Source organism: Lissotriton helveticus, chromosome 9 (genome assembly GCF_964261635.1).
Source record: "Lissotriton helveticus chromosome 9, aLisHel1.1, whole genome shotgun sequence".
In the NCBI taxonomy this organism is placed as follows: domain Eukaryota; kingdom Metazoa; phylum Chordata; class Amphibia; order Caudata; family Salamandridae; genus Lissotriton; species Lissotriton helveticus.
The window spans coordinates 276850608-276863548 of NC_136070.1; positions in this window are offsets into that span (position 1 = coordinate 276850608).

The window sequence follows — 12941 nt, forward strand, 5'->3', positions numbered from 1 at the left end:
TTTTTCTATAACTTGCTCTCAGTAGATATTTGATGTGGACAAAAAAGTACTGGTCCCAAAAATGAAATGCCGGTGGCGCCCACAGGCAACCACCGGATCAAATTGAGCACTGCTCTCAGCCACCGACAGGCACTTTTTTTTTTTTTTAAAGCTCCTAATGGACTTAAAAAGAGGATGTCGCTTGCACGTTGAGCGAAAGGTAACTCAAATGTGGCGCAGTGGACAGGCCCTCAGTGTGGGAATCCGTACAGGAGCCAGGATTGCAGGATAAACCTGCAAAATGGTGGTCTGTTGGCCAACCCTAGTGAACTTGTCAACTCGACCAAGCTACTTGCGATTGACAGGGGTTTTTGGGCCCCTAAGTTTCGGTCTCAAAGCATCCTTACCAAAAGAGGACATATGCAACCTCTTCTTTGATGCTGCTAGTTGGTCCCCACAACTTTAAGAATCAGGAAAATGCTGGACACCGAGTTAATTTGGACCTGCACATAAAACTGGCCCGTAAATCAATATGTAACTTTAAAAGATGTCGGCGGCTGTATGCCTCGTTGGGCTTATGGTTGTCAGTTTTTTGTAGCAAGCCCAGAAAAACGACACTTTTCAGGGATACTGCTGCTGAAGAAGAGGTGAAATGCGGTAGGCCTCCCCATCTTTGCTCTGGAGCAGCCAGCACCCAGCCCTCACCTGTCCTTCAGGCCCGCTGGGAAGACAGCCAGGGCGATAATGATCTCCCTGCAGAAACGCTCTCGGTGGTGGCTCTCGCTTCCTGCTTGACATTGCTCCAGCCGCTGGCTCCTCGCTCTTGGCTCCGGCCGCCGTGTCCGGGACGATGACGGATCGCCAGCGAGAGGCCTAATGTTATTCTGCGGGAGGGCTCGCGCTCTCCGGCCGCCCGACGGCCCGGCTGTTCTTTATGGCCTGTAAAAAGCTGCAGCCGAGCTCGGTTTGTGCTGGAGCTGGGAAAGAGTAATGGCGCAGCTCCGCGAGTTCACCGCTGGCAGTAAAACGTCCGAGTCACCTGTTGCCTGCCTACTCGAAAACCGTAAGGGCTCACTCAGCTTTTCATCCTTGTCAAGTGAACAAAATCAGTGGCAGATTTTGAACCCATTGATAGCTCCTTGGATATGATACCCAAGCTGTTTCAGGAAGCACTCGTTCCCTCAGCTTTTTTGGAGGATTCTCGTGGATATATCGTGGATTGCCAAAATACTCCGAATTAGGGAAATATTGTTAGATCATTGATTGCTGTCCCTCTTGGAACTAAATAACGAGGCCTGCAGGATACACAATCCAATCAGAGTGAGGCATTTTGGGCACATGTGGTCTAAAGTCACAAGGGTCTGCTCCCCGGCAGCTTGTTATGTGTACTAGAGGAAGGTGTTCATTGATGGTTAGGACATGAGGGTGGTGGGTGCCCCAGGTACCCCGACCTATTCGTACCTCCGGAAACTGATTCTGAGCCAGATCTCTTAGTAGACATGCACTCACACACCAGTCTTTCCATTTCGAGACAGCCACAAGGAGCCACTCTTGAAAGGAGAATGGCTAAGGGCAACCCCGCCATCCAATGGGATTCTGCTTGTGGGGAGAATTGTTATAGCCATGAAAGCAAAGAGGGCTTGTCAGCTGGTGAGAGTGGCTGGAGCTGGTTGGCAGCCATGTTACCCAACAGAATGGGGTTTCCTCTCCAACAATTGTAACAATGGGGGAAGAGGTGCAGGCTGCCTAGAAATGTATGTGGCTGGTCACTAAAAAAGCACAGCATATGATGTTGGCCCGAACAACATAAACATTCAAGTAATTTAGTTAAGTGGACACGAAACTGGCAGTAATTGTCAAAGCATGGATGCAGGGTGTCCATCTTTCATCTTTTCCTTAGAGACGCTTTTCGGAAGCCCCACTATGTTAGAGAGATCACACATCTACAGAGAGGATTCTCTTTGGAAAGTAGTGCCTGATACCTCTGAGAAAAAAGCTCACGGCACAAAAAGAGTCCATGGTGCTCGGTCCCAATTGTTGAACAATTCTTGCAAGGCTGCAGTTTAGGATCTGAGTGAGACCTGGGTCTGGTGCAGAACTGAATCAGGCCAGACTGAAATAGACCTGGGTGGAGTGTGTGGAGTTCTGCATAGCAAAGATACCAAAAATCTCTGCCATGCAATGCGGAGTTCTGCAAGCGGTAGAGTACGTTATGTCTCGCAGTTCGTGCTACATTTTAGCACCGGGTGTTTGTCCCGCGCTGAAACATCAGCACAAACAGCACCATGTGCAGTGCAAGAGGGCGCTGTTTCTTTCTGCCGCTCAAGTAGATGTTCTATTCAAGCTGCGGCTTCCTCAACACGAACATAAGGTTTTGTCAACGTGAGCGGTAGAAGCAATCTGCGATGGCCCGCGTTGAGAAATCTCACCAGGAGGTGGTCTGAAGTAAGATTTTCTTCACTCATGTCCGCCAACTTAACGTTAGTGAGTACGAGCGAGGAACAAACTCTGCTCCACTACGCCAAGTGGAGTTTTTTGGAACTACATGCACTACGCGGAGCAAAGACTGGGGAAAACTGCGCAAACTCCACAAACCGAGTGGAATTTCACATCCAGATGTAGTCTGGAATAGAGCTGAAATAGGCAGGTCTGCAAAGCAGGAGCTGGTACAACTGGAGCAAAACAAGCATGAAAAATCCAAAAATAGCTGCAAACCAGAGATGATGTGATGCACAGGTACATTGATCAGAGACTCTTTATATTCTGATGAAACAGGACCCCCTGCAGGATGGGGCTGGTCTCTGGATAGGAAACACTTGTCAGATAGGGTCTAGTTTCAGAAATGGACTTACTGAACTCATGTTCAAGTTTGGCGGACACCTTGGAATAGACTATGTTTTTGGTGGCCATCTTAAAATGGAGTTAAAGGAAAGTTAAAATGAAGCCATCTGTTTACGTCTGAGCCTGCTGCTGGCCTAGGGAACCCTAATAGTAATGTAGTATCAGTTGTTACAGTTAATGCCGATCTTCGCCGAAATGCAGGCACTAAACAGATACCTATTGCCCATCTTTTAAAACACCAAGGTTCCGATGTACTAAGTCTCGAGTAGCAAAGCTGTTGTTTTTGCACAGCAGCTGGTTTGCAACCTGACACATTTCGTTACTGTGACCGATGTACTAAATTAGTTACAGTGCAAAAAGGACTTTCGGTAGGATTTGAAAAAATCCTGCCTCATGCATGTTAGTGAGGTGTGATTACCTTTACCAAGTCTATCTAAAGGCCAAGAAATACATCGATTGAGGCCTGCGAGGGACAGCAGACCTCCATCACTGCATTGTCATTCATGCAATGCAGAAATTGCAGTCCTTGCTAATTAAATGGACTGGGACTGCAGTCTAAAAATGAAAATTGGTGTGACACAAAAGACATTGAAGTATGGTGTACTGGCCCGCTGTGCAGTTCCAACACTACCCAAATTCTACATTCACTAAGCGGAAGGATTCTCTCAACACCTTTTTGGGGAATGAGTACCAACAACTTATGGGCATCAGCATCCAATCAATATTTCACAATTTCAGTGGCAGCTACAAACGTATGATGCATTTCATTAGGAAGGGTGAACACCCAGTCGTGTCCCCTTTTCCTAACAATTCGTACTAAGTCATAATTTGTACATTATAAACCGCAGAGACATATAGGACTCACAATGATCCTGTAGTCCAGTGGTCACTCTGGGGCTGATTTACAAAGGTAACTTAAGCCTTTGAGTTATTTACTCTTTTGAATAGCGTAAACAGAGCGTGTCTTTAAAAGTCTCAGGCAGCCTCTGCCAGACGCGTTTCAGGTCTCCCTTTCATCAGTGGCAAGGTCGCAGCAAAGTTCGCCAAATTAATTTCATAGATCCAAAAAGTGGGTAAAAACAACATCCTTGTTTGCTTGCTGCTTGACTTACGGACCCCATTAGGCATGTACCCCCTGTATTTCGTATTTAAAGACACGCTCTGTTTGGTGCTGCTGTATCCCATTAAATAAACAAGTGCAGTTAAGATTTACTTGGTGGCTCCTTCCTCAAGGGTAAAACTTTTTGTTGGATGTGAGCCGCTGTCCCAGTCGCTGAAGTCGCGGAAGTTGCCCCTCTGCAGCAGCGGACCTGTGATGACCTCGAAGTTCGAAGTCAGCGAAATACAGGGGGTACATGCCTAATGGGGTCCGTAAGTCAAGCAGCAAGCAAACGAGGAGGTTGTTTTTACCCACTTGGGATCTATGAACTTAATTTGGCGAACTCTGGGTGAAACTTATTTGGTGAACATTTGGTGCAACTACAAGGACCAGCATGCCGTAGTGACGGCGACGCCCACTTGGGAGGTCTTTGGATACTAATTAGTAGCACGCTTGCCTGGAGGGTTTTGCTGCGACCTTGCCACTGATGAAAGGGAGACCTGAAACGCGTCTGGCAGAGGCTGCCTGAGACTTTTAAAGACACGCTCTGTTTGGTGCTGCTGTATCCCATTAAATAAACGAGTGCAGTTAAGATTTACTTGGTGGCTCCTTCCTCAAGGGTAAAACTTTTTGTTGGATATATATATATATATATATATATATATATATATATATATATATATATATATATATATATATACACATATATATATATATATATATATATATATATATACACACATATATATATATATATTTCTGGTGGATTTATTATTTAATGTAAACTTTGAAAACATAATTTTAATGTATGTAAATTAATTAAAGAATTAAATCAGAATAAAGGTAACCGTGCTGTAATAGTGCTGTAGCATTTGTTTTCATTTTTCTCTCTACATTAAAAACATATACCATTAATTTACCTTAATATTTAACAAAAAAGTTAATAAGTTTTTAAATTAAATAAACATTTGTATTTTTCTCTATACTTTATGATACAGAATTCTCCAACTGTGGAGTCTTCCTATGGTACAATAGAGAAAATAATAAACACGTTTTTCAAACTAATATGTATATGAAAATAATTCTATTGAATATCAACATAAATTCATTAGTTCGTTAATTTAGAACAAAATAAAAAAAATGCTACAGCACGTTTACTCAAAAATGTAAGTTATCTTTGTGAATCAGGCCTAAAGTCTGCAATATTGCGCTCTAAGTGTCTTACAAAAGAAATCTTTCAGGACATCGGGTCCTAAAATGGGTTATAACTATTCTCATGTAATTCTGATAAGAGATTTTTATTCTAATGACATTCACTATCTCCCACCAAATCCAAGTAGCTCCTGAGTAGCACCTGATTCTTGGAAGGATCAATACTGCAGTCACAATTTGGCATCCCATATTGAAACAAGCATTGGAAAAGTCAATAGGTCATTCCTTTGAAATGTGTTAGATGAACTGTTGTTTTTTCCAATGCATGTTGCAGATACTGAACAACATCTGTTAAAAGAAAAAATACTTGTTGTAGATACTGAATAGTATAAAACAAAGGTAAAATCCAGCCCAGCTTGATGATGTACGCTGGCGCTTACATCACTGGCACACATACATAAAGATGTGGTGGCCATAATTTTTTTATTTGGCCTCAGTGTAATGATGTATGCATGCACATATGCCATGATTCAGCAGCCATTTTGTCTTTTTTTTATTTACCGTTCCAAAAGGGCAGACGTTCATCTTGGAACATTAGAGTACAAATAAACGGTGTGCAAAAGTGAATTTAAGCAAAAGAGTGGGTTAGTAGAAAATTGTATTTGCTGGCTCATTTTAAAAGTAAACAAAAAGGGAGAGCGCGCGACGCGGCAGCCAAGATGGCCGCGCCCACCTGAGCTCCGCAACCTCGGCGGCGCCTTGATTACGAAGGACCCGCTTGTACTCGGCGAATTCCTCAACAAACGACGGAATCCGATGACGGAAGATCCCGTGTGGCGCTAGGTATGCTTGCCGCTCCCTGCGCTCATGTTTTCACGGACTTTTGAGTGATTTTCCACTTTCCTCGTTTTCGGCCGCCATTTTGTTTCTTCTCGTCCACGTTCGTGCTTGCTAGACGCTTCACACACGGTGGAATCTTCGGTTGGCGTAATTACCTTCACACACGATGGTTTTTGCTGTTGGTGGTCTAACATCATTGCCTGCTCTCTCTGCTTCGTCCTTTTTTCTTTTTTGACTGACTAATATGTGGATACTGTTTACCCTGTCAGCAGCCGCCATTTTGTCCTCTGTCCACATTTTCTGCTTATTTTTTATATATCATTGAGGGCCTCTATATTCCTTTTTCTTGGCCATGACTCGCCTGCTCTACCAATCACCTGCTGCTGTTCTTACTTCTCTGCAAGTACCGCCTGTTTTTCTCTCATGCCTCTAGGATTCTCTGGTTTTTTGGGCACCTCCTCCGTTCCATTAATGTGGCCTTTTTGAAGCTGCTGCTTATTTTTCCTTGCTTCAACTGTTCCTTTTTGGCTGCTCGCTGATTTCTTGCAGTGGTTCTCCTGGTGCTCTCTGGCTTTTGCATTTTTGGGTGTATTTCCGCTCCTACTCCTGGACTATCCTCCTTCTACATCCATAATGGAGCATGCGCAGGGTTCCAAGGCCTCCTCTGCGATTCCTGTGACGCGCAAGGACCCTGTTCCTCCCGGCAAGCGCGTTAAAAATAACCCTCCTTCGCCTTCCAAGTCTCCTCTACCTATAACGCTTGAGGATATCATGGAGGAACTTCGTCTCATCATGCCCTTCATGGTGGATACCGCCACCACCCTGCAGAGAATCGATGAAAAATGGTCCTCTCTTGACAAAAGGGTTACTGATGTTGAACAACAAATTAGTGACGTTCGAGATGTTGCTTCCAAGGTCGATGTTCTCACAAAGGAGGTTGCCTTGCTCAAAAAGACCACTGAGGATTTGGAAAACAGGAATAGGCGTAATAACCTACGCGTTTATGGTGTTCCAGAAAATTCCGAAGGGTCTGACATCATTCTCTTCCTGAAATCTCAACTTCTGCCACTCACAGGTATTCCTAAGCATTTAGATGTCAACATCCAGAGAGCCCACCGACTTGGTCCGAAACGATCCTCTGGCTCTTCAAAACCTAGAGGCATCATTGCGTACTTTCTCCTTTACTCCGACCTTATGGAAGTTCTTCACTCTGTTAAACAACACAAGCTGCTGGTATGGTCTGGTCATAAACTTTTCTTCACCCAAGATGTCTCAAAACCGACTGCTGACCGTCGCAAGGAATTTTTAGACTTAAGACCTACACTTCGCTCCATGAATGCGAGATATGGCCTCATTCACCCATGCTTCTTCAAGGTCACGTACAAGGAGAGATCCTACAGCTTCGATGACCCGGCAGATCTTCGCAAGTTCATTGACACTCATAGGGCCGATGGCATGGATCATAGTGGTTCTTAATGTTTTATGTTTTTATTTGCTCTCTCTATTTGGCTGTGGCCCACTTCTCTTTACTTTTTTATTAATGTGTTGTCTTTTTTTTCCCCTCCTTGTTCTTTAGGTCGAGCGTTCTGGTTCCACTGGTCCCTTCTCTCCCCAGTCTCGTTGCCTCACTGTGAGTTTGTTGTTGTTATACCCAGTACGCCGCTTTCCTTCATGGTTGTCTGGTAAGTCTCCTTCATTTGTAGTAAATTGTTGGGCCTGGACACATCTTTTCTTTTTTGTCTCTATTTTTTTTCTTTGTTCACTCCTTCTTGTGTCCGAGCTCTCGCTCTCTTTTTAAAGTGGTGCGGCTGCCTTCCTCTCCTGTCGCTCCCGCTCTCAATCTATTGTCTGTTCCGTTTCTTTGGTGTTCACTTTATGGCTAAAGTTTCCCAACTTTTGGTCATCTTCTTTTTCCTATCTTTTCTTTCGGGAGGTGTCTCCTCCCCTTTCTTCCCTTCCTCATCCTTTTCTTTATGCCCTCGCATTACTCTTTCCCTCTCCTTATTCCTATTCTGTAATTCACTTGTATCTCCCCCTCCTCCTTTTTTTGATATTATGCTGCTTTCTTATCTCTTTCTACTCTGGCACCTTGTTAGTAACTTTTCCACCCTTTTTCTCCTCATTTCTTATTGCTTCTTTCCGCTCCTTTTTTTGCTGTTCATGCAGTGCTTTGCCTGTATTCCTCCTTCTCAACACACTTGTTCTCTTCTACGATTTCCTTTCCTTCCTATTACATATGTCCTTCTTTTCCTACTCTCCTTCTTCTTCTCTTCTCCATTTACTTGTTCTACCTTCTCCTTCTATATTTATTCTATTCCATCCTCATGAAAGGTTTCCGACTTATCTCCTGGAATGTTAAGGGTCTTTGTAACCCGATCAAGAAACAGCGAGTTTTGTCTCACCTTGCACGTCTACAATGTCATATTGCCTTTCTACAAGAAACACATCTTTCTTCTCAAGATCTGTCAATGTTACGTAGACAATGGGTTGGTGAAGTGTTTTGCTCTCCCGCTGTCAATCATAAAAATGGTGTGGTAATTCTCTTCCACAAGTCTTTATCAGTTCAAATTCAAAAGGAAACTGCTGATTCTGATGGTAGATGGTTGTTACTTGACTGTATTGTTAATGATGTTCATTTTTCTCTTTGTAATGTTTATGGTCCGAATGGTATTGATCTCCCCTTCTGGCATGATTTCTCCTCCCTTCCTTCCTCTAATGCTAGCGAGGATATGATTGTTGGTGGGGATTGTAATCAATTGATGGACCCCTTCTTGGACCGCAAATCACAATCTCGCTACATTTCCAATAAAATGCAGAAGTTATTTCATAAATCCATCTCCTCTAGAGGCCTTATTGATTCATGGAGAATCTCACACCCCGATTCCCTGGAATTTTCTTTTTTTTCTCCCGTTCACTCTTCTCTCTCCCGTATCAATTATATTTTTTTATCCCATCATGCATTCCAATTCATGACCAACTCCGAAATAGGCTCCATCCTTATCTCTGATCACGCCCCTGTTATTTTGGATATGGATTACCCCTCTCCCATTCCTCAGTCCTCCCGTTGGCGTTTTAATAATTCCCTTTTATTGGACTCCGCTTTCACAGAACACTTCACTCACTTTATGGATGAATTTTTCACAAATAATACACACTCCACTTCTGATTTTCATTTTCTTTGGGATGCCTTCAAAGCCACCGCCCGTGGTTGGATTATTGATTATGTATCACGCAAAAAAAAGAAAGCTCTCTCTCTGGCTTCCTCTTTTCTAAAACGTATCAAAGAACTCGAGCATCTCTACTACACTTCTAACTCTCCAGATTCTCTATCTACTCTTATCTCCGCAAAGATGCAATTTAATAAACATACTTGGGATTCAGCCTCTAATCATCTCCTCCAGTTTAATGCCAAAATGTATGGCGGTCGCAACAAGGCTGGTAGATCCTTAGCGAATTATCTTAAAATTAAGAAGCAAAAATCCAAAATAGTCTCTATTAAAGATCCACAAGGTACTATTCAGTCCTCTGATGCTAAAATTCTCGACTGCTTTGTACAATTTTACTCCTCCCTCTACACCCCTGAATCTACACCCTCGGCCGACCAATTAGACACCTTCTTTCGGTCAATCCCTGCTCCTACTACTACATCGGTCGACTTCTCCTCTCTTGATACCCCTATCTCAGATAAGGAAATTCTCACTGCTCTCTCTCTTTTGCCCAAAGATAAAACACCCGGCCCGGATGGTTTTACAGTTCGCTTTTTCCTTCATTTCAAATTGGTTCTAATCCCTTATTTACTCCAGTTAGTTAATCACTTCATTAATTCTGGTGAGTCTAAAGGTTCCTTCACACAGGCTATGCTAGTTCTTCTTCCTAAAAAAGATAAAGATCCCTCCTTGTGCAAGAATTATAGACCTATTTCATTAATCAACACCGACTGTAAAATTTATGCAAAGCTTTTGGCCCTTCATTTAAACTCCCTTGTCCCTGATCTAGTTAACATCTACCAATCTGGTTTTGTTAAGGGTAGATCTATTACAGACAATTCTAGGACTCTGCTCAACATTATTCATCTTTCCGCCAAAATGGACTCTCCACTTGCCGCTATTACTCTCGATGCTGAGAAGGCTTTCGATCGTGTCAATTGGGACTTTATGTTCGGTGCTTTAAGATGGCATGGTTTTAGCCCCACTTTCCTCAAATACGTTCAACTTCTTTATTCTGCCCCCTCTACCTCTATTTGGATTAATGGGTTGCAATCTGATTATTTTCCCCTCCATAGAGGAACCAGACAAGGCTGTCCACTTTCCCCTCTCCTTTTCATCTTGGCGTTAGAGCCCTTCCTAGTTAAAATTCGTCAATCCTCTTCCTATTCTGGGTTTACTTTCAAGGATGTGGAGATTAAATTTACCGCTTACGCTGATGATATCTTGCTTTATATGTCTAATCCCTCGGCTTCCCTTCCTGCTTTCTTCTCCTTATTACAAGAATACTCTTCCGTCTCTGGATACAAACTAAATATTGATAAAACAGAGGTTCTCCCCCTAAATAAATTTTGCCTTCCCCATATGTTTCATAACTCTGGTTTCCAATGGAACTCTGGCCACATTAAATGTCTTGGTGTCCTATATGCCAATTCAATCAGGGAGACTATTAAACTCAACCATTCTGATGTCCTTAAAAAACTCTCCTCTCTTATTGAACGCTGGTCTCCTCTTTTTCTCTCTTGGTGGGGTCGGCTCTCTACCATTAAAATGATGCTTCTTCCTATCGTGAACTTCTGTCTTTCTATGCTTCCCATTTCTCTTCCTCACTTCTTCTTCAAGTCTATTAATAGTCTCTTTTCCAAATTCTTGTGGAACAACCGTAAAGCTAGAGTCGCTCTGCTCCGTCTTCAACAACCTAAGCATCTTGGTGGGGTTAACTTCCCGAATCTTTCACGCTTTCACTCTGCGTTCTCCCTTAAGCAACTTTGGCCTTTTTTGTCAGACTCTTCCTCCTTGCCCAATACTGCCTGGAGTTCGCTAGAATTAGCGCAAATCTCTCCTTTCTCTTTTCTTGTTGCCTCTAATCTCACGCAGCCTCCTTCCAGGTTTTCCTCACCTATTTTCAAACATTCTAAAACTTTATCGCTTTCCCTGTTTCGTTCGTTCTCTTCTCCTTCTTCTCTTCATTTCAACACCCCATTGTGGCATAATAAATCTCTTAAATTCCGCAATCGAGCTCTTTTTTGGAAGGAATGGATTGATAAAGGAATTCTTACTTACAATCAACTTCTTCTCAATGACTCTCTTATGTCATTTCATGAACTTCGTGACTTTTTTGGTATCTCTAATAAGTATTTCTCACATTTTCATACTCTCATCCCAACGTTACGCTCTGTTATCCTGCAAGATGCCCCCCCTGCTGATACTTCCCAGCATTTACCTTCCCCCCTAACTTTCACACTACACACAAAGCCTCTGCCATTTATAAATTACTTTCCCTTCCACCCTCATGTAGATTCAAATCAAAGCTCGAACTCTCTTGGGAACTCGACCTTGGTTGCTCTTTTTCTGAGTCTACCTGGGATTCTATTTGGTCCAAATTGCATTACACCTCCCGCTCTGCTAGCACCACACAGACTTTATTTTATTTTTATAACAAGCTATTTTATACCCCCTGTGACCTTTTTAAATTTAAACTTCTAGTCTCCAAAAGGTGCTGGTCTTGCTCCTGTATAACCAGTGATTTAAAACACATGTTCTTCTTATGTCCCAGAGTACAACTTATGTGGTCTCGTATTTGGATTACTCTCAACAAAGTTTTATCTACCACTGTTCCATTTGATATTTCCACTGTCTTTTTGGGTGGTTTAGCTTCTGTTTGGGATGTTCCCCCTTTTACTCGTAAGTTTATTGATTTATGCATTGCTATTGCTTTTCAAATTATTACTGCTAATTGGAAAGACACCAAGAATGTCTGTTATAATGCTTGGTGGAATTTACTTTGTCACCATCATCGGTTGGATCGTGCATGTGCCTCCACTACCTCTCTTTTGATTAAACGTGATTTATTATGGTCCCCTTTAACAGATTTTCTCTCTAAATGTGCCCAATAATTTATTTATTTTATTGATGCTTATCTCCATACTTTGTTTTTTCTTTCTCAACATGCATTTGCATTTGTTTCTCTTTTTTCTGCCAGTTTATTGCATTGTTTCATCATGTACTTTATCCCTCTTCTCTCTCCCTCCCTCCCCCTCTTCTTTTCCCTCTTTCTTTTTTCTTCTTCTCCCTCCCCCCAAAATTATAAAAGTTATAAAAGCATTTTCTCTCAGTATAATCTTAACCTCTTATGGTTTTTTTTTTGTATTTTGATTGCTCGGTTTATTTATCTTCATTCTTATTCTGTACTTCAATTTTAGCTCTTGTAATGATGTTTTACTTTGTCTTTATTATTCAATAAAGCTTTTCAAACTTAAAAAAAAAGTAAACAAAAAGTGTATATAAAATAAAAAATGGGATAATGAAAGGGCAACTGAAGAGTGAGATGGATGGGAGACATCAAGTGAGAATAGCACATGAGTGGCAGTGATCAGGTAGGTACAAGAAATCAACTGAGAGTCGAAGAGAGAGCTAAAATAAAAAACGTAGAGTGAGAGACTGAAGGGCAAGGATGCAGCATATGACCTGGGGAGTTGAGAGAGCATCATGGAGAGCACGGATCCATGCATGTGATGGGGAAAGTAGCACACAGGGGAGAGAGCAAGAAAACACTTTGACTCCCGTAGTTTGCTTGAAGCAAAAGAGTAAAGTAGTTTCATGAATGTTAGCATTGGAAGAATGCAAGTCATCTAATCAATAGAACTGTAGAGAAGCTATGCTCCAGGAGAAGTATAAACACAATAAGCGGGAGGAAAGCTTTTGAAAAGGAAGCAAACAAATAAGATTAAAAAGAAAATCAATCAATGATGAGCAATGAGCTGACCACTGTTAGAATAGGTATCATAGAGAAGAGGTCTTTTGCAGATGAGACAGAATAAGGGGAT